Below are 22,428 nucleotides of genomic sequence, written 5' to 3' on the forward strand. Positions count from 1 at the left end.
GAGACCTCAGTACTCACCATCCATCTGCTGCTGCAGTGTTCTGACTCCTCCATCCTATCTCTCTGACTCCGGCACTCACCCAGTCAATGTGGCTGCCTGCACTGCAGCTTTCACTAATTGGAGGATAGCTCCAGCTATCCACCAATCAGCATTTAGATGCTCCTATCACTGTGATTGGTGGATGTCCAGTGCAATCCACCAATCTGTATGCTAGCAGCCTGGCCCTGTAACGCTGCATGTCAGAGGACTGTGGAAATGGCAGGACCCTGGGAGGCAGGCAGAGAATGTTGTTTGGCTGTTGGGGAGCAGCCCCAAATCCTTCACAGTGTACCGGTCAGTGGGCCGGCTGCCGGGGAGGAGAGACGCTACCGCCGCTGCCATCATGCAGATTCAGAGGGCGGCAGTGACTCACTAAACGACAGTAAGTCACAGGGGCAGGGCTAGTCGGCCACCACTACTTGCAACCCCGCAGTGGCCGGCCCATCGCATTACACGTAATGACATCACACGTTGTGACGTCCTCACGCTTGGGACCTGTCCCCGCCACAGCAGACTTGCGCATGCGCAGTATGTAGTTAAACTGGGCAATGTGGAGATCCGGGAGAGTCTTCGTTCTTTCTGGGGTAGCGGGAGCTCCCAGCTCATAGCGGGAGGCTCCAGCGGAATGCGGGAGGGTAGGCAGGTATTTACTGTATAGGAAGCCATATGGATGTGTTACCAACTTGCTTGTGAAGTATATGCTGTCCAAAGCTTACCTGATGCTGTTTACCTGCTTGAGCATAAAGGAACTGCTTGAACCTTTAATCCAGCGTAGGTGATCCTTTTCACATTTGGCACCCAAACAGGGACACATTGCTGAGTGTTGCATCACAGCAAATGGAGCCCAGAATACAGTTAAGTAACCTGGCAGTTGTTTTCCCAGCTTGTGCTAAATAGTTTTTTTTATGCATGTGGCTTGAAGCCAGATATATTGTTGTATGTTTATTTATGGTGAAGCAGCCAGTGAGAAAAAAAACGGAATCGGTATGAGATGCCGGCGCTTGGAATCCCGGCAGTTGGAGTCCCGATGCTGGCATCTTGAAAGGGTTAACATACCGACACTTGTTGGTCGGTATGCTAACCCTCGCCCTACCATAACCCCCCTTTTTGGTGCCTAACCCTAACCTCCCCCTCCCCAGTGCCTAATCCTAGCCCTCCCCCTTAGTGCCTTACCCTAACCATCCCCCTAGTGCCTAACCCCACACCCTAAACCTAACCCCCTGATACTTACCTTCGGTATCCCTGCGGTCATGGTGAGTTTATAAAGCCTCCTAAGTTTGTCCATAAAGCATACTTTCCTACTTTGAAGTCTTCCTCCCCGGGAGAAGCCCGGGGAGGTGAAGCAGGTAGGCGGCAATGGGAGCGGGGCCTGATGTTTCGCGTCATTAAGCCCCGCCCCTTACAACAAATTGCTCCTCTTGCAAGGTTATGATCTCATTAGACAGCTCTCTGGAATGACAGGCAGTCTGTCCTCCCAGTGGGGACTTGCAGAGTGCAGACTACCTGTCATTTCAGAGAACTGTCCACAGTGATCACAACCTTGCAAGATAAGGTCATCCAGACCTTATCCCTCTTCCACCCACAGGGAACCTGCACAGAGCAAAGTAACAGTAAACAAAGCTGCTGAGTTTGCTTTGTTACATTGCAAGTCCTATAATAAACAAAAGTCTGCCCGAGTCCCTACTGCTTACATTTACTGTTTTTCTAAGGGATAGGTTTAGAGCCACCAGGGGTGGACGCTTCTGCCGCCAGAAGGGCAGGAAGGCACTGCAGTGAGACTGCCTGCGTGATTATGGGCTAGCGAGCCACCGCCTCTCACAACCCCGCAGTGGCCAGCCTATAGTATATAGCCTATAGTATCGAGTGTAGCAGTACTGCAGTAACTAACAAAAAGTTGCGCTATTACATCCTCGACCCCCATCCACGCCTGCATCACATCCGGACTCGCACTGTGCATGCGCAGTCCAGATTTTCAACTGCACAGTCGGGAAACTGGGGGTGTTCCCTTAAATTTCCAGGGTAGCGGGAGCCCTAACCTTAAAGCAGGAGGCTCCCACGGAGAGCGGGAGGGTAGGCAAGTGTGTCTTAAAGGGATAAAGCAGTGCGGAATGGAGGAGCTTTTGAAAAGTTTTGCTGAACTAGCAGCAGGGCTGCAAGTACAGGTGTAAAAACAGCAGACTTTGATTCTGGGTCAACAGACTCAAATTCAGTTATTACATGCGGTATTAACTGAAATGAGGAAAGGTGGGCATGAGCGAGAGGTGTTACAGAAGCTCACCCCATCTGATGACGTTGAAGCTTTTTGTGCACCTTTGAGCATACTGCTACGTGTTTAAAATGGCCTGAAGAATGGGATGCCAGGCTTGCTCCCTGTCTCACAGGGGAATCTCAGAGAGATGTCAATTTAAACATGACTGAGGCAAACTCCTATCCTCGCTTTAAAAAGGCCATACTCAGCCGGGTTGGAGTGACACGCCAAAGCAAAGCTCAGGAGTTTCAGGAATGGTGGCTGAACTCGTCTGAGCCTCCAAGGGTCCAGATGGCCAAATTAGCCCGGCTGAGTAAGGCATGGTTGAAAACTCGCCTCAATGTATAGTAGAGATGGTGGCTTTGGACCATGCTGTACGAGTATTAGACCGTGTGGTACAACAGTGGGCCCTACAGGCTGATCCTCAAACATTTGAGAAGTTAGCTGTGGTGGTTTAACAGTACCTGACTCTTGGGAAATTGAGTAAGACCAAACAGGAGTTCCAGCCGGTACCTAAGCCCAGAACCCAGATCTCAGTTCTTAAATCGAACAACCCACTGTGTGTTTTGACTGCGGCGAGCCCGGTTATATGCGCCGGGACTGCCCAAAGCAGGATGAGCCATTGGATTGCAGTGCTGGAAAAACAACTCGGTTGGTGGTCAGCATGACTGCTGGAAGTATTTCCCCGGCAGAAACCACCTTGTTTCGTTTGATGGTGAGAGTGGAAGGCCGGGAGATCTGGGCCTTAGTGGATACTGGCAGTGAATTAACTATCATCTCTGCCAACCTTGTTCCACCCAGGGCTGATCAGGTGCTACCCCCGGTACAGATTATATGTGTACATGGGAATGAAGAATAATGTCCCCGAGTGCACCTCCCAGTAGTGGTAAAAGGGAGATCTCTGAAGGTGGTAGCTGCCAGACCACCCTACCCATTGATCCTAGGTCGGATTTTCCATTACTACAAGAGGTGGTTACTTAGCATGATGACAGCAGATGGACCATTTCAGAGGTGTCCCAAGAGCCAAGCTCTGCAGTATACCAAAGTTTGGTGACTGTAACATCCTCCATGACTAATCAGCAGCAGGAGAGGAGTGAGACCAAGGCACAGTGGATTTCCATCTGCAAGGAAGTGTCCTTGCAGGACTTTGGCCAAGACAAACAGAATGATGGGAACTTGATAAACGCATTTGAAAATGTTGTAGAAGTAAATGGTAAAGGAATCACAGCTTTACCAACGGAAGGTGTACCATACTTTGCATTGAAAAATTATTTGTTATATCATGTAACATTTGCAGGGTAAGAAAGTAGACCAATTGTTGGTTCCCCGGAAACACGAGCAGTTGGTGCTGAGGGCGGCTCATACACACCTTTGGGGTGGCTATTTAGGGTAGAAGAAACTCTCCATGCATTCAGTTAAGATTCATTTGGCCAGTCATTCATGCAGCAGTAAAAAAATATTGTCAGGAATGTCCAGTGTGTCAGAAGACAGTACCCCGGCCAGGGTTTCGGGCACCCTTGGTTCCCCTCCCTGTCATTTCTGTACCTTTTGAGAGAATTGGTATCCATCTGATAGGGCCGTTGGAAAAATCTGCGTGGGCATCAATACATATTAGTGGTAGTAGATTATTCCACAAGGTACCCGGAGGTCATACCGCTACGTAATATGAAATCTAGCACTATTGCCCGGGAGTTATTGATGCTATTTACCAGTCTGGGAATACCAAAAGAGGTCCTGACGGTTCAAGGTCCCCCTTTTGTATCTAGATTAATGAAAGATTTTTGCCGTCTGTTAAGGGTAGATAGCATTACACCTCAGTTTATCACCCGCAAACAGATGGCCTAGTAGAATGCTTTAACCAGACCCTTAAACAGATGGCCAGACCCTTAAACAGATGGTAAAGAGGGTGGTGTTACAAGAAAAGCGAGATTGGGATTTACTCCTGATTTATTTGATGTTTGCAGTTTGAGAGGTGCCCCAATCCTCCACGGGGTTCAGTCCCTTTGAACTCCTCTATGGGAGGCAACCTAGAGGGTTAAGGAAGGGTGGGAGCAACAGTCATGCCAAGATCTTAATAACATTCAGTTTGTGTCCCAATTGTATGGCCGATTAAAGCAGATTGCACCACTACTGAACGAACATATAGACAGAGCTCTACAGCGTCAGAAACGCAATTATGACGTTACCACAGTCAAACTGTATTTCAAACCGGGAGACATGTTACTAGTACTTGTGTCTACCATGGAAAGCAAATTGTATGCTCAATGGCGAGTCCCTTATGAGATCATAGAGGCGGTGGGACCTGTACACTAAAGGGTCCGACAGGAGGGTAGAAGAAAGGAGGCACAAATTTACCATGTAAATCTATTAAAACCTTGGAAAGAAAGTGCCAATCAGCCCTCTTTAGTGGCAAAGAAAACCCCAGACTGTCATGTACCCATGGAGGTCACCCTCAGTCTTAGCCAGAAAGAGGAAGTGGTGAGCTTAGTAGCACGAAACCAAGATGTATTCTCTGCTATTCCAGGAAAGACCCAAATCATAGGGCAGGTTAAACCTCAGACCAGTAAGGTGGAAGCAGTCCTCACCTTGCCTAAACCCAAATGTAAATCACAACTCAGAGCATTCCTTGGTCTGGTGGATTATTACTGCAGATACACATGTGATTTTGCCACTAGGGTGGTTCCACTCACTGAGTGCCTTAAGAAACAATCCACAGACCAGATAATGTGGTCTAGGCCAGCACAGACTACTTGGCAGGATTTAAGACGAGCCTTGTGTGTAGAGCCTGTTTTGCAAGCTACTGACTTTAAGAAGCAGTTTGTGTTGCAGACTGATGCCTCTGGGACAGGCTTAGAAGCAGTCCTTTCCCAGGAGGTAGGAGGGGAGGAGAAACCTATACTGTATCTTAGCCAGAACTTGCTGCCCAGAGATCGCAAGTATTCAACTGTGGACAGGAGTGCTTGGCGATTAAGTGTGCAGCAGAGTCGCTAAAATATCTGTGCGAGAATTCCGGCTAGTCACAGATCATGCTCCCTTACAGTGGATGCACACAAACAAAGAGGTGAATGCCTGGGTGACCCGCTGGTGTTTGGCTTTACAGCCATTTAAATTTGAGGTACAGCATCGACCATTGAAACAGCACCTCAATGCTGATACCCTTTCCAGAAGGTTTGTGGGTCCCGAACCTCCGAGCAACCGTATGGTGAAGCTAGAGGAGGAAGAGGGGGTGAAAGGCGAGCTCTGGAAAGTGGTAGAGGATTGTGTTCCCGGTCGGATGATGCAAATAGAGGTGGGCGAGGCAGAGAGCTCACCTGAAAAAGTTTTAGCTTCACCAGGGTGGTTGAAGCTAAGGGGGAAGGAGTGTGACAGGGACAGCATGCTTTCACATGATGTTAATGTGGAGCAGCAGGTTTGTGCAGAGATGGAGCAATAAACAGCATGATAATGAGATCCAGTCCAGGTTTTCCTGTGATCAGTTGTAAGCCACAAAGCAAGGCTAATTAGCAGCACCTTTTATCTGTCTTTAAAGTTGTGTCAGTGCAAATCCACAATGCTTCTGATGGTGAACCAGTCGTCCGGGGGTGTGGGTGTTACGCTAGGAAGCCATATGGATGTGTTACCAACTTGCTTGTGAACTGTAAATTGCCATGCTGTGAAGTATATGCTGTCCGAAGCTTACCTGATGCTGTTTACCTGCCTGAGAATAAAGGAACTGCTTGAGCCTTTTAATCCAGCGTATGTGATCCTTTTCACAGTATATTTGTTTGTATCATGATCTCAATGTACAGCACTTCTCAATATATCACTGCTCTATAAGTAAAGGATAATAATATTATGATAATAGTGGGACACACATGGAGCGTAAGTGTAATAATGAATGTGACATATGTGGCTGAGGTGTAATAATGAATGTGACACGAGCTGAGGTGTAATAATGAATGTGACACATGAACCTGAGGTGTAATACTGCATGTAGCATGAGGCTGAGGTGTAATAATGTGATACGCATGCAGCTGAGGGGGACAAGAATGAATGTGACACACGTTGAGCTAATGAAGGGAAAACGTGGGACAAGAATGAATGCGATTGCTGCCGATAATTATCTTTGCTTAGAAATATTAGAGCCACCAACAAGGATTTAATAACTGCCAGTAATTGAAATCATGGGTATCCGGTCATTAGGTCTACAGTAAAAAGGTAGACCATACAAGTTAGACAGGCAATAGGTCGACAGTGTCTGAAGGTCGACACACTAAAGGTCGACTGGTAATAAGGTCGACAGGTACAGAAGGTTGACAGGGTCATTAGGTCGACACACAATTGGTTGACACAGAAATGGTCAACACGTTTGTTTTGTGAGGGTTAGGCACTTACCAGAGGAAGGGTTAGGCACTTACTGGAGGGTTAGGGTTAGGCACTAGAAGGGACTGTTCGGGTTAGGCACCAGGAGGGAGGGTTAGGCACTTACTGGAGGGTTAGGCACTAGAAGGGACGGTTGGGGTTAGGCACCTACCCCAAGGTTAGGGTTAGGCACCAGGAGGGAAGGTTAGGGTTAGGCACCAAGGAGAGGGTTAGGGTGAAGATTAGGGAAAAAAAAAAATGTGTTGACCTTCAGGCCCTGTCGACGTTCAGACCCTGTCGACCTATTGCCTGTCTAACTTGTATTGTCTACCTAAACATTGTCTACCTTTTAATGGTGTAGACCTAATGTTCCACTCATAGTAAAATTTCGGCGACAAAATTGCATTGCTTATGGAAAACACTTGTCCCTGGGAGCTCGAGAAACAAAGAGCAGAATGTTCTTTCGCCAGGAATTAAGTGATTTAAAACATGTGGAGGATTTTGTAATTTCAAAAATTACTCTGTTCCCAATTCAAAGAGATTTTCATAACTCCTTCCCCTCCTAAACTCACCGCTTGCTCAATACTGTACATAAGGGGCCCCCAGTCTGCTGCAAAACTGAGAGTGCCGCAGGAGGAAAGAGACAAAATGCAGCGATTGGACTGATAGATGGTGCCTGATTTATCAAATACAATGTCCATCAATCCATCAGCAGAGGTGTGTTGGCACAGTACTAATCACTGCTGCGTTGAGGTGACAATTTACAGTAGGTGCAAGCCTTCAGAGAAGTGTCCTTAGCACATTTAGGTGGTTATATATGAAGCAGTGATAACCCCTTTATTGCCAATGGAAGAGGTTATCGCTGCTTCCACCTATTTAACAAGAGGACTACCACACAGAAATTACAATATCCTCCTGTGACACCTCTATTTAAGTTGGTCACTTCATTCCCATAGCCTGCTATGGGAACTTTATGAAATTTATTAAGATAATTTATGGAGGGCTTCACCCTATACCCATCTATGGGGGAACTTGCAAAGCTAGAAGGCTTCGCAATAGCCCCATCCAAGTCCAACCACAAAGTGCGTATTGCTGATACTCATCGCCAGCAGCATTAGGCCGTCGGTGAGGGAGAGAACCTCTACATGGCAGGAGAAACCCGGATTAATAATTTCCTCCTTAAATGCATTCTCTATCGCAGTTATATGCAGCGTTACAGAACAAACTCACCAATGTTTGTTACATAAACCCTTAGAGTGGCTATTAATGAATTTTAAGATTACAATGTAATTTTCATACATGTAAACATAATCTAAATTTAGGGAGTTGAAACCGCAGTGTAGATTTATTATAATTATGTCATTAAAATGATAAGAACATTCATTTCTTCCAGATCTATTTACTATAATGTTTTTCGTGGTACATAGACAAATTTGCACTCAAACCAGAATACCTTTTGGAAGTACAATTTACTGCAAACTCTCTCCCGCCCCAAGTTGTGGTTCCTTGCACAGCCGAGCTGTCCATGTATGTATCAAAGCTTGATGAGCGATAAAATTGTGAGATATAAATCACCAACCAATCAGCTTCTAACTTCCATTGTATAGGTTGTGTTTGAAAACTGACAGTTAGGAGCTGATTGGTTAATACTTTTTCTCTCACAATTTAATCTCATCAAGCTTTGATACGTAGGCCCCTAGATCAACTAAGAAAATAATAATCTTTTTTCACACTTTATTTTAATAGAACACTGCCTTTACGCTGTATGACAGCAAAACTGTTGCTCATTTAATGAAGGAGATGATAAAGATGTAAAAGTCACAATATATTAGCATTCACATTTGCTGAATGTTTACGCCAATAAATTCGTTCAGTGTGTAGTACAGTTTATAGGTATCTTTCATTGAAGTTGAATTGCAAAAAGATACATGTGGATTTTGCATGTAAATCAATTAACATTTTTGCAAAAATGAGTAACATCATATAAACAGATGCAATATCAATATTATAGGCATAAGTGATTATGATTTAATAATCTTGTAGCCTCTAACACTATAATAAACCACTTTCCCATCCAGTTGCTACAATTACTATTTTGCTTCCTTATGTATCAAAGGAAGAGCTCCCAAACCTACAGTGTATCTTGAAAGTTCATCTGGGCAGGGTCATCTTTATCCCCTCAATGTACAGTGCTGTGTAGTATGTTGGTGCTTTATAAATAAATGACAATTATAATATAAATATAACTATGCTATGTACAAAAAATAAATGGATTGCATGTGTTTACATCCTTATCCTGAGTGACTAACAAATGGCTCTCAATTCCAGTTCTCAAGCCCCCCCCCCTCCCCAAACGAGTTATGTTTTCTGGGTTTATTAAATCCAGAAAACGTATTCAATTATTAAGCTGGGTCAGTAATTATCCCACCTGTTTCCACAGACAGACATCCTGAAAACATGACCTGTTGGAGACACTTGAGGACTGGAGTTGAGAACCACCATGATAGATAATTATGCCTCCCCGCTGCTTCTACACAAGTGATAAGAAACCTGGAAAATGTCACCACCGAGGAAATCTATTAATCAATCAGGGGAAATCGATTTATCAACCACTAATGTTATGATGTTCTGATAATGCCATCTCATACAGCAACTCAATGGTGTTTTAAAAGCACTACATTTGTCCAGATGGAATCGGTATGTAATGCCGGCGGCTGTTTAGCTTCCGGATCAAATACCGAGAATGGCAGCCCGGCGGGTCGAAATCCCAACAGCTGAAGGTAAGTACCCCAACCTTCCCCTACCTCCTAACCCTCTCTTAGGGGTGCCCAACCCTAACCTCTCCCCCTAGTGCCTAAGCCTAACCTCCCCCCATTAGTGCCTAAACTTAACCCCCCTCCCCGCACCCTAAACCTAACCTCCTGGGGGGGTGCCTAACCCTAAACCCCCCTAGTGGTGCCTAAGCCTAAACCCCCCTTCCCCTACCCTAACTCTCCCGGGGGTGTGCCTAACCCTAAGTCCCCCTGGGGGTCCCTAAACCTAACTTCCCCCCCCCCCTGCGGCTAGTTGCTAACACCCGCCATCCCTTCGTTCGGTATGCTGGGTCTCGGGATTCTGTAGTGGGGCTAATAATAGGCGTCGGGATTTCTACGCCTATCTTTAGTCCCATATCGGAATGTAAGTGTCGGGGTTTCCTGCTCGCCGATATCCTGAGTGCATCCCGCCCAGATTACCTCACATTAAATGTTGCGGGATATATTACTGTACAACTCATTATAGGTCATAGAATGTGTTTGTGCTTTGTCATATGTTATTCCTTTGTTAATGGTTTGGTATGTATAATATTGCTATCCATCCTTGCTCCTCATCAATAAATACATTTCTCTAATAAGTCTTTCGCTGATCACTTAATTCTAGAAACGGTTATTAAATAAACTGAACTTTGGGTCACATTGAGAAAATAAATCGATATAAATATGAGCATTATCCTCCCTGACAATTACATCCTCGCGAGTGGCGATTTATTTTTTTAATCTCCTTTTTCCTCTCCATTCTTTTGTCAATCCATTAGTGGAATGAAACTGGATAGGAGTCATATACAGTAATCTGTGGGCGATAATTGTATTACAAGTAAAATGAGACTAATTTTGTCTTGATCCTTCCTAGCTTTAGGCCGCATTAAATGGATTATTGCCTTTCAAAGTAAAGTGCATTTCAGTTCACTTTTATACGGCCAGGAACGCTCCATTTCCAGCCAAGGATTAATTTGGTAGCTCAGTTATTGGAGAGTAACACAGAGTAAATGAAATACATTTATTGTGGATTAAGAGCGAAATTAAAATATTAAAATAAAACTGTTACAAAATATAACAATCGTCTTAATACAAAATAGATCATAGCTGCCTTCTCCCCAGGAATGTCCAGGAGACTCCTGAATTAGGAGGAGCCCTCCTGGACCGGAGGGCAGGGAATTCACCCAGGGAGTATGTATGGGGGGTGTGTGTGACACAAACTGTATCATCAGCCCTTGTCTACCCCAGTTTTACAGTTTACTGAGGTGGGTGCTACAAATATGGAATCGGTATAGATTTACCGTGGGCAGCAGTGGAAATCCTGATCGTCCCTAAGGTAAGTACAACTAACCTAATTCTCCCCCCAACCCTAACCCACCCTTAGGGGTGCCTAACTCTAAACTCCCCACCAGTACCGAACCCTAATCCCCATCTAATTGCCTAAACCTAATCCCTCCTTCCCCACTGCCTAAACCTAACCTCCCCCCGGGGGTGCGTAACCCTCCCTCCCCCTAGCCTCCCAGGGGGGTGCCTAACCCTAAGTCCCCCCGGGAGCCCTAAACCTAATCCTCCCCCCCTATGTGCTGTCCGTGCCCGGCGTCCCTCCGATCGGGATGCCAGGCATCGGTCTCCCAAAGTATGGCTAAAGACAGGCCTGTCTTTAGACCCTTTCTGGGATATGACAGTCGGGAAGCCGGCTGTCGGGATTAGGCCCGCCGGCTTCCCGACTGCATACCTACAAATACATATACTTCTAGTCCAAGGGTACATATTTCTAATATATAGATAATAAATTGCTATTGCAGAGTGCAGTCACAGGCCCGGAACACAGTAATGTTTGCAGAAAGCCAGAATGCTCATGTATACATCTATTCTCTACATACCTCTCAAGATTTACTATAACGAAAATCAGGAAACAAATAAGCCCCTCCTGTGATCTGCCCAAACTACGACCAGATCCACTCAACCTACACTCACATTATTACAAAGGGAAAAAAATTGTTGAAAAGTATGTACTTACTAACTGTCCTGACAGTAGCCACAGAAAAAGGTTGAGGCATGTTGCCCAGGTGGGACCAGGGCTTGGCTAGGTCGGACTGGGGAACGTTAGGAGCTCTACGGTAACAGTACAGTGTTTCAGAATGTGATCGACAGGAATCAGTTTTTTAAATCAACAACAGAAAGTCATGATCATGCATACTTTTTAAACCTTAGAGATTAGATCACTGACAGTAGAAGATTGGGGGGGTCTATTTACTAAGCTGTGTTAGGAGTAGGGGTGTGCACCAGCCACTTTTCGTGTTTTGGTTTTGGATCTGGATCTTTCTTCGTGTTTTGGATCTGGATTGGTTTTGCCAAAACCACCCTTCCGTGTTTTGGGTTCTGGGTTTTGTGTTTTGGATCTGGATTATTTCTTAAAAAATAAAGAAAAACGGTAAAATCACATAAAATGGGCCTTTTTTTGTTCCTACGCTATTAATAACCCCAATAACATTAATTTCCACTCATTTCCACTCTATTCTGAACACCTCACACCTCACAATATTGTTTTTAGGCCAAAAGGTTGCACCGAGGTAGCTGGATGACTATGCTAAGCGACACAAGTGGGCGGCACAAACACGTGGCCCATCTAGGAGTGGCACTGCAGTGGCAGACAGGAAGCCAATCAGCGTTATGGTGCCCATTTGCATGTAGCACGAACCCGGGAGATCCGTGCTACATGCATCTGTGTGATTGGCACAGAGCAATGACAGGTCCGTGAGACCCGTCTGTGCTGCTGTGGTAAAAAAAAAAAAAAAAACCTGTGTAAAAAAAGAAAAAAATGGCGTGCACCCCCCCAAAAAAGAGCAACCAGCCCCGGGCATTAGTAACCCAGTGCTGGGTGTGCTTAAATAAAGGGGACAAATGACGTAGGGGTCCCCTGTACTTAAGCACAACCAGCACCGGGCTAGTCAGAACCAGCGCTGGTTGCCAAAATATGGGGGACCAATGAACGGCTCCCTCCACTGTAGTCAATGGTGGGAACCGCAGGGTAAACTTTAATAACCTTGCGGCTCCCACCATTGACTACAATGGAGGGAGCCTTTCATTGGCTGAGAGAGACGGGAGATGACCTCTCTCAGCCAATGAACGCTTAGCAGTGGGGTTTCCATGGTGATACCCCGCCGCTAAGCTCTCATTCGGGAAGTACCGTTCTATAGAACGGTACTAAGTTCGTGGATTGCATTTTCGAACTTTGGCTCGGATCGCCCCGGATCCCCGAAGTTCGGGTGGGTTCGGTTCTCAGGGAACCGAACCCGCTCATCCCTAGTTAGGAGATAAAGTGAACGCTGTTAAGGTACCAGCCAATCAGCTCCTAACTGCCATTTTTCAAACACAGCCTGTGTCATGGCAGTTAGGAGCTGATTGGCTGGTACCTTTATCACCGTACACTTTATCTCCTAACAAAGCTTAGTAAATAGACCGCCTATGTCTTTGTGGAAACAATCTGGTCATTTCACCGGTGAGTTTTCTTGTTCTAATTTATCTTAGTGATCTGACACGATGGTAAAAGCATAAAGTCCTGTTTGTTACACATGTTATGGGGCAGCAAGAGACTGGTAGGCTTATCTATATTTGTTGAGGAATATTTCATAAAATGGTGCAAGGTTAAGAAATGCACCATAATCCTCAACAATAAAAACATTTAATTTTTATAGTGCAGTTTACGAAATGAAAACAAAACATCTGATTGGCTGATAAATATATCCCAACCATCTGAAACACCATAGAGTGACATTGTACGGCTGCTAGCACGCGGGATGCTAGAACGGCCATTCCTACTTTAATGAGGCGCTTTGTAAGGGAACATACTACTGTATATTCAGATGAGGGTTAACACACTATGCACTGTATAATGGTGTGCTAGCCTTAAGCTGAATAGTAAGGTCAAGCTTGCAGATACTACCATGGCTCATCCCTGACTTAAGTCACAGAAAGTTTAATTATATTACCCATTAGTTACTACAAATGTACGGCTTACACTGTAGATTTGATGCAGCATCAAACAAACAATAACTACTGAAATATAACCGTGAGCTTCTCTGTAGAAAATATAAGAAGTAAAAACATGCTGGCGATGTACTGTGATGTTGAAATCTTACTTTGACAAATGACAGTTTGTGTTACTTTAGTGGCCAGACCGGTAAACGCGCAGTACTACTTATGCTAAAATGTACTCGAGGCACACATTATTGTTAATCATAATTACCAAAGCTCTTTGTCAGGGACTTACAATTAGCAGAGACTGATGTCTGAGCATATTGTAGAATAAGCAGAACTGTTTGTTTCACAGTCGCTAACTCTCATTTGTCAGTAAAAAAAAACTGTTAACAAATTTGGATCACTGCTTTAATGGGTGCCAGGGTACTCAAATTACATAAAAAGCTCTCAGATTCTAAGTGTCATGGATAAAGATGAATGCTACCTTAGTATAGTCTACAAAGTGCACTGTGCAATAAATAAATAAGTTTTAAGCGTTCTACATCACCATCTGGTGGTCATAACTAGTAATGACTACCACTAAAACAAAAGAAAGAGAAAAAAGGATAACACCACCCAAACCTGAAAATCCAGTTCTTCAGTATCATAAGTAATAACCACGGGCCAAAATATTCCAGCTTGCTGCCAACGTCTCTTACATGCCTCTGCAGCCATTTTGCTGACTTCTGCTGGTAGCATGTTGTCAGCAGCAGCAATGAGAGGGCGCTAGACTGGGTGGGCACTAAAATATTGTATTTTCGTGGCTTGATGAATTCAGATCCCCATACTAGTGTACGGGGACAGTGGGCCAGATTCGGAGTGAAAGGTAAGCAGGATATATCTGTGATGGTATGTAGTCAAGAAGTCAGCGGTCGAAATGCCGACCTCCGGCTTCCCGACTGTGAAATCCCGGCATGGGACTAATGATAGGCCTATCATTATCCACCTGCCAAAATCCTGACACCCGGCATACCGAACGAAAGTGGCGTCACGAGCGGACAGCTGCGGGGGAGCTTAGGTTTAGGGGGTCCCGAGGGCACTTAGTGTTAGGCACCCCCCCCGGGAGGGTTAGGCTACGGGAAAGGGGGGTTAGGGTTAGGCACCCCCCCAGGAGATTTAGGCCTAGGGTGCGGGGACGGGGGGTAGGTTTAGGCACCCCTAGGGGAAGGTTAGAGTTATGCACCCCTAAGGGAGGAAGAGGGGTACTTACCTGCCCTGTCGGGATCTACGCTGTTTGGGCTGCCGACGTTGAGATTTCAACCACCGGGCTCACGTCCGGCGGTCATTCATACCGATCCCATCTGTGATATCTCCTACATTACCTTTATGTTAAATAGCCCCAATACTTAATTTCTACAAAAGTAGGAGAAAATTTTAATTTTCAACTACTTTTGTAGAAATTAAGTAATGATTAATATGGCCCTGTGTGTGTGTGGTGTGCTGTGCCCAAGAAGAGGAGCAATGGAAGAGCTACCTCAGCTGAGCGCCACAATGCCAGGAGGGGGACCCGCCAAAAAGTGAGTAAGAGAGATAGAGAGAAACAGCTGGCAGCTATATGTCCCTGATGGAGGTGAGGAGGGCGCAAATGTAGAGTTCCTAGCACCGGCCCTGTCAAGCACCATGCCCACATTTACAAACACGAGTGCCCTCCTCTCTAGTATTGAACGTAGGCCACCACAATTTCATCTGGAGCTCTGTCATTGTTGGAAGATAACCGATACAGATATATATATATATATATATATATATATATATATAAAACAATATACAGTATGTGTTTTATTTTATAGCAAGAAGAGGCTGGGAGCAGGGGAGTGCTCATTGCGACCCTTCTTTCCAGTTGTATCCTATACAAAAGATTATTATAATTACCTTATTAACACATTGTCATGAAATGTATTTGTATCAGATATCTTACAAAGAGTTGACAGTTTCAATTAAACTGTGGTCGATATATTGAAAACACTCACATTATAAAGGATAAAAGTCATTAAAGTTCAGGACAACAGCCGAGGTATAAAGCCATGAAATGAGTGTTTTTATTCTATTGAATACATGCAAAAAAAAATCTATATCTGCGGTGTATTCTTTGTAGGAATAAAGAATGGGCTTATGAAATTGGAGTTTGAAAGGCCTATTACATTGCTCGGAGTTAAGAGTCTGCGTATATGAGGAACAATGGACCCTCTGGAGTGATGTAACTCCAATGTCTCAAATAGTGGAATACTGCGAGACGGAAAGCAATGTTACTGAACACGAGGATGTTTTTTCTTTTCGGTCTCATCTTGTTTATTATAAGAGGAAAAAGAGGCTCAATTCACCATAGAATGTAACATTTTTCCGTTGCTCTGTCTGGTAATCTCACCTCTGCCCGAGAGGACACTTCCAGTCTTAATAGTTTATTTAAGTCTATCTCTTGGCTTCTCAACATTTTTTTTTTGCCCAGAACCAAGAAATAGCTTTATGAGCCTTGACCCAATTTTGAATTAATTAATTAATTTTCATGTACATAAAACCAGTCCGCGCTCTTGGTGCATGAAAAAATTCTCCTGTTCCAGGGTTATCAGCCATCAGAGCAGCGCTAGGGGCTAAGTAACTACTGAACAGCCAGGGTCTCGGGCATTGGACCCCCCTCCTATTCTGACCACTGGCTGATGTGGTGGATATTACCAATGTGTTAAGGTGGATATCTCCCCATAACCACTCAACTGACGATATTTCTAGCAAAGCTGGTCAGAAATTGCTGGGTCCGCAGGAGAGTTCGGGGAGTCAAAGGAGATCGTTCTGCATTTGTAGAACACATTTCTTCTTCAAAAACACAGCGGTGCGATGCGGTCGCACCTTGTCGGCTGGGGCACAGCTGGCTGCATTCACATCCCATACCACCACGTCAGTTAAGTGGTTTGAATAATTGAACGAACACACACATTTCCAGAAAACCACTGAGTATAGAGACTTAGGTAGTAGGAGCAAATGTAAAGGCTTTAATAAACAATAATATATTGACTGAATTATAAACTTTTCAGTAACACGCCCAAATCCCAAAAAGACTGCAGCAGATCTGTCCTCCATGCCCTGACTTAGTTCTATAAAGATGTACGCATATAGCATCGGGTAATACACCCAAATAGCAAGTGCCCAGCTCTAGTCTTCCTGGAGATATTGGGCCAAATGTAATAGGGTGAAAGTTTAGCAGTAAGCTCTCACACTACATAAACTCACCCAATGTCCGAGAACAGGCAAACTCAAATTTTTTAGACTCAAAAAACTCTCATGATTTAAACTCTCATCCAGATGTTTTCCCATTTTGAAGATAAAACTTGACCAATGTGAGAGATTACTGCTAAACTCTCACATTCTCTAAACTCTCACCCTATTACATTTGGCCCATGGTGTTGAAGTTGTCCAAGTCTCCTCGGTTGTGGTATATTCAATGTGGACATTCATTAGGTCAACGCGGCAATGTGGACATGGTCGTTATGTCGTCATTGAAGATGTCGACTTGTTCATGTTGACATTGACCATGTTGACTGTGATGAAATGTTGACAATGTCTTTTTAGCATAATTCTATTCCTAACCCTCTACAGTAACTGCAACCCCAACAGTAACCCTAGCCATAAAGGTAACCCTAATAACAACCATAACACTAACCCTAAAGCTTACACTGACATTAGCACTAAAGATAACCCAAATAAAAACTGTAACGCTAACCCTAATGGCAACCCTAATCCTAAGGTTTACGCTAACGGTAATCCTAACGCTTACGCTAACTGTAAGCCTAAAGGTGCCCACACACATACCGATCTACCCACGATCGGCCGATGTGTACGATTTGTGTACGATTTCCCTTGAAACTCTCCCCGGCAGCTCTGCACACGATCTCCACACGATTTGCACACGATTTGGTGTCCAATCTTCAAACCATCTCTCCTGCATCCAGACTTTCACAGTGCATCGTGTCCTAGATTGTCAGATCTGCCCTACTGCACGGACGCGCATCGCATCGTGATCGTGAGTGGGGACTCACGATTTCCTCACGATTTGGCCATATTTTACACGATCTGTCGTTCCAATGTGTCGGAATCGGCCAGATCGTGTAAAATATCACTATGTGTGTGGGCACCTTAACTCTAAAAGGTATCCCTAATAATATCCCTAACCCTATTGGCATCCCTAACACTAAAGCTGGCCACACACTAGACCAACTTACATCCAACCAGCCAACTTGTTAATTGGTTGGTATGAAAATCTGGTAACGTATGGGAGTAAATGATGATCAGCAATTTGCTCCTAAATGCCAGAAAACAGATGAAAATGGTCGTTCAGACATTTTTGTTAAATGTTTGATCTAAACTATTTGTTCAAACAACAGTTTTGGTCCATTTTCCAGCATTTGGAAGCAAATTGCTGATTGTATTCCTTACCAGATTTTCATTCCAACCAATCAACTAGTTGGCTGGTTGGACAGATAATCTTTAGATGTGTGGCCAGCTTAAGGCTTACGGTAACGGTAACCCTAACACTAAAAGTATCCCTAATAATATCCCTAACGCTTACGCTAACGGTAAGCCTAACACTAAACGTATCCCTAATAATATCCCTAACCCTAATGGCATCCCTAACACTAAGGCTTACGGTAACAGTAACCCTAACACTAAAAGTATCCCTAATAATATCCCTAACGCTTACGCTAACGGTAAGCCTAACACTAAACGTATCCCTAATAATATCCCTAACCCTAATGGCATCCCTAACACTAAGGCTTACGCTAACCCTAACGACAATCCTAACCCTAAGGCTCACGTTAACGATAACCCTAGCATTAAAGATATCCTTAACAGAAACCCTAACCCTAATGGCATCCCTAACCCAAACGCATACTTGCCTACCCTCCTGATTCGGCCGGGAGCCTCCCAAAAATCCGGTGCCGCTCCCGGCTCCCCGGAAAGGCAGGCAAGCCTCCCGGCCCCAGCGAGCCGGCTGTATAAACCCTGGCAGCGGGGGGGGGTGACACGATTCGCGCTGAATTGTGCCATCGTAGCCCCGCCCCTGCTTCACAGTGCCATTAATCTCGGCATTGTGAAGAGGGGCCAGGGCCCAAGATGACGCGATCGTGCTGTCATGCCCTATGCCCCGTCCCCAATGTTGCGGCATGCTGCAGGCCACACCCCCTTTTCACCGCGACACGCCCCCCGTGTGGTTGCCTGAAAGCTCCCTCCCGGAAGGAGGGAGCCAAATGTCAGCAACCCTGCCCTAAGGCTTACCCTAACGCAGGGCCGTAACTAGGGTAGTGGTACCTGTGCCATGGCCAGGGCCGATGCTACCACTAGGCAAACTTAGGCAACTGCCTAAGAGCGCCGGCCACGGCAGGGCGGTAGTGTGGACCGCACATAAGTGCCGTCCGCACTACACTACTAGGAACAAACACACAGCCGCCGGCGCCGGCAGCTGTGTGTTTGTTTTAGCAGCTGATGAGAGTCAGACAGACTCTCATCGGCTGCTGCGCCCACTGCCGGAGCTGGGCTGGAGCTCATTCATGAGCTCCATTTTCCGGCTTCCGCAGTGAGTGATGGGAGAGACATCTAATTACGGCTCTGCATTAATGCTAACCCTAATGGCAACCCTAACGCTAAACTTAACCTTATGGCTAATGAAAATGTTATGACAATATCGAAATTCTGTGATTGTCAACATATTATACGTGTCGACATGATCATGCTGTCATCATTAATGTCAGTCTTCTGCTGTTGACATCATGAATATCAGTCTTCTGCTGTTCACATCATGAATGTCAGTCTTCTGCTGTTGACATTGTGAATGCCCACACTGGATTGGTGACTGAGTGACTGCATACTGTCTCCTCCAATATACAGCAAACTGGCCAAGTGTGGAAACAAATCTGCTCTGGTGGAGGAGGCCGGTTAATTTGAACAAAATATTCCTCATGCCTAGAAATACATTAACTAGTATTCATCCAAGGTGACTGTGCTGATATGTGAGTGTGGGCATAAATTGTCATTTTGGCATATTAGCCCCTTCTGGGCAGTGTTTTCAAATTGTAAATGACATATCTATTGGGTGTTGGGGATAAAGCCTTCGGTGCCTTGGCTATCCATCCATAATACAGCAGCTGTTTGGGGACCCGCTTCCACCTTGCCGCTAACTGGCATGCTATACCCCTCTTCTGGCACCTATGTTCTAGGTAGAACGATCAAAATCCGCTTCCAACAATATCTGGTGTGTTGGATCAAAGTAATTCCGACAGAGTTTATTCCATCTGGTGCCCCTGACCCTCTAATACCCACACTTGGCACCTTATTTCACTATTTAGGCCAGTTATTAAAACATTTCTTGCTACATTTATTGAATGTGGCTATTATCTCTATGTATTTGTATTCAGATTCTTGTTATTGCAATGCACTGTTTTATTTTTTTAAAAGGTTTCCTTTGAAAGTTTCTAAATATATTTGACATAAGTATAGAAAAGGTTCAATTAAAGAAAACTGAAAGGCAATTAGATGAAAAATGTAAAATAATAAAATGTCACCTGCCCGCACTCTCCTGACCCCCTGATCTAGTGGACCCGGCAATGCCTCTAACATTCTGCACAATAAATCCTCTCATCTGCTTGGTATGGTTATTGTCATACCCTTAATGGTGGTTGTCAAGGCCCCTCCCACATGAGACTGAAAAAGCTTGCCCCGAGCAGGAAGGAATATCTCCTACGCAGACAGTGAGAGGGGTGTGGTATGACTTGTCTACATTCAGAAGCTCTACAGTCAGAATGTTGACAGGTTCAAAATGTTAACAGTCAGAATTTTGACATGGTCATTTGGTCGACAACCAATATGTCACTATGCATTTGGGTCGACATGGGTAAAATGCCGACACATTCAGAATGTTGACATTTAACATGATTAGAATGCAAAATAAGGAAAGTAAGCGATGTGGTGAGGCAGGAAGGGAAGCCAGTACAATACTTGGTAATATTTTGGCCCCTATTTACTACAATCTGCATTTAAAATGCGATTGTAGTGTTTTATGTCTGACTAAGGATTAAGCAAGGATCGATGATGCGATTGCGGCTGCAGGTCTGCTACGAAAGTATGCTAATATGTGCAACAATCGGCCGTCTGCGTACGCAATCTCATCAGTGATCCTTGCTGAAAATCAGGCCCTAAATTTGCATTGCTAATTTAGTAAATATTACATCGATGTACTAACATCTGCATGCAGGGACAGAGCTTGCGATAAAGCTCTGGGCCTGATTCAGAGCCGAACGCTCTGACCAGAGCGCTCGCTCTGAATCAGGGCACTCCTCCCTCAACTTGGAGCGGCCTCATGGATGCTCGCATAGCTGTGGGTTACCACCCACAGCTATAGCGAGCGTCCATGATGATGGTGCGATGGTCAAGACCATCACGACCTGCGGTAGAGTCTCGGTGACCGCAAGCCCTGGAGTGATTTTGGCTCTATCAGAGCCAAAATCACTCCCACTGACATCACTACTGATGTCAGTGGGGCCGGACTCAGACGGTAGGCGTTCCCATGGGAACGCCTCCGTCTTGCAGCCACGCCCCTGGCACGCCCACCAAAGGGGGCGTGCTGTCACTCACCATCGACAGCACGACCCCTTTGGGTCTCGTGCATGCGCACGACGGAGCTCCCTCCGTCGTGCGCATGCGCAATTCGGCACCATCTACCCGCTTGCAAGCATCCTGCGCTCGCGAGCGGGTCTGAATGACCCCCTCTGTCCTTGTGAATCCTATCCTGACACATCTCCCTGCGCATGCTCCGATACCGCAACCCCTCCCCCCAGTGACCCCGCTCAGCTTACACTTATCTCAGTGAGGACATCACCGGAGCACCGATCACCGGTCCCTGGATGCAGGTAAGTGGGGGGTTTTTACTTTCTTTTCTGCAGTGATCAGATCACACAGCTGATCACTGGGGCCGGCTCCCGGCTCTGCACTGCCTGTCAAAGCAGTTAGGGAAGTTGGGAATCCAGGGGAAACCCTGAATAACGCCATTTCCAGGTGGCGTTATTATCACAGGGCTTCCCCCGCTATGTTTTCACAATATACTTTTAGTAAATCTTGGCAGATCACATTTCCCATTACAAGTATGGGAAATGTGATCTGCTTACTAAAAATATGTGATAATCAGGGTTTGGAGTAGAATTTTGTGAATTCTACTCCAATTGCCATTTACTAAATTCATGTGATACTAAAATAATGTGAAAGGGTGTGAAAACACCCGTTTTCACATTATTTTAGTAACAATAATGTTAATAAATAGGCCCCTGAGTGCTGTGCTTGCTGAGCAGTCTGCCCAATCACTAGTGTGTGTGACTTTCAGCTGCCATGAACAACTTTATAGTATTATCTCTGAGAACCGGACCCACCCGAACTTCCAGATCCGAAATGAGAACCGAGCTAGGCTCGAGGTTTCCCGCGTGACTCGGATCTCAAAATGAGGCAAAACGCATCATCCTCCCGCTGTCGGATATTCGCGGGTTTTGGATTATATAAAGGTCCACGTGTTCTGCGCCATTTTCACTCCGGCTGTGGAGAGAGAGGCTAGCAGACGTAGCCAGTCACTGTCAGTAACTCAGTGTGTGTGTCCAGTCGGGGTCTTGGCCTGAAGCCTGCTGCTGTGTTGTCCATAAAGGGGCTTAGGCTGCAGTATATAAAGGGGGGCTTCCTTCAGTGGGTGCTGCAGCTGCTGTGTCACTTGTCCTGTCAATTAACTGTGGCTGCTGCTGTGTTGTTGTCCATCAAAAAGGGGTGCTGTCTGTATTGTTCATCAAGGGGCTGCTGCCTCATTCAGGGGTGCTCTTCCATCACTGTAAGTGGCAGCGCAGTGTGCTAGTCTTATTCATAAATAATGAATCTTGTGACACTAAGTGGTAGCGCAGTGTGTTATTCTTATTCATAAATAATTAATCTTGTGACACTGTAACTGGCAACGCAGTGTGTTATTCTTTT

General features: G+C 45.3%; 1 protein-coding gene across 3 annotated transcripts in view; it reads right to left on the reverse strand.

Annotated features, from left to right (window-relative positions):
• The window catches only part of LOC148480494 (leucine-rich repeat and fibronectin type III domain-containing protein 1-like protein), a 535,141-nt gene that overhangs the window by 44,510 nt on the left and 468,203 nt on the right, over positions 1-22,428 (reverse strand). The window contains exon 1 of one of the 3 annotated variants that reach the window (XR_015871977.1): positions 18-295. The exons of the other annotated variants lie outside the window; for them this stretch is intronic. The gene's annotated coding sequence lies outside the window, so the exon portion shown is untranslated. Of the gene's footprint in view, positions 1-17; positions 296-22,428 lie in introns of those variants that run through there. 3 annotated transcript variants of the gene reach the window in all.

The sequence above is a fragment of the Taudactylus pleione genome, unplaced genomic scaffold, assembly GCF_031769625.1.
Source record: "Taudactylus pleione unplaced genomic scaffold, aTauple2 ptg000612l, whole genome shotgun sequence".
NCBI lineage: Eukaryota > Metazoa > Chordata > Amphibia > Anura > Myobatrachidae > Taudactylus > Taudactylus pleione.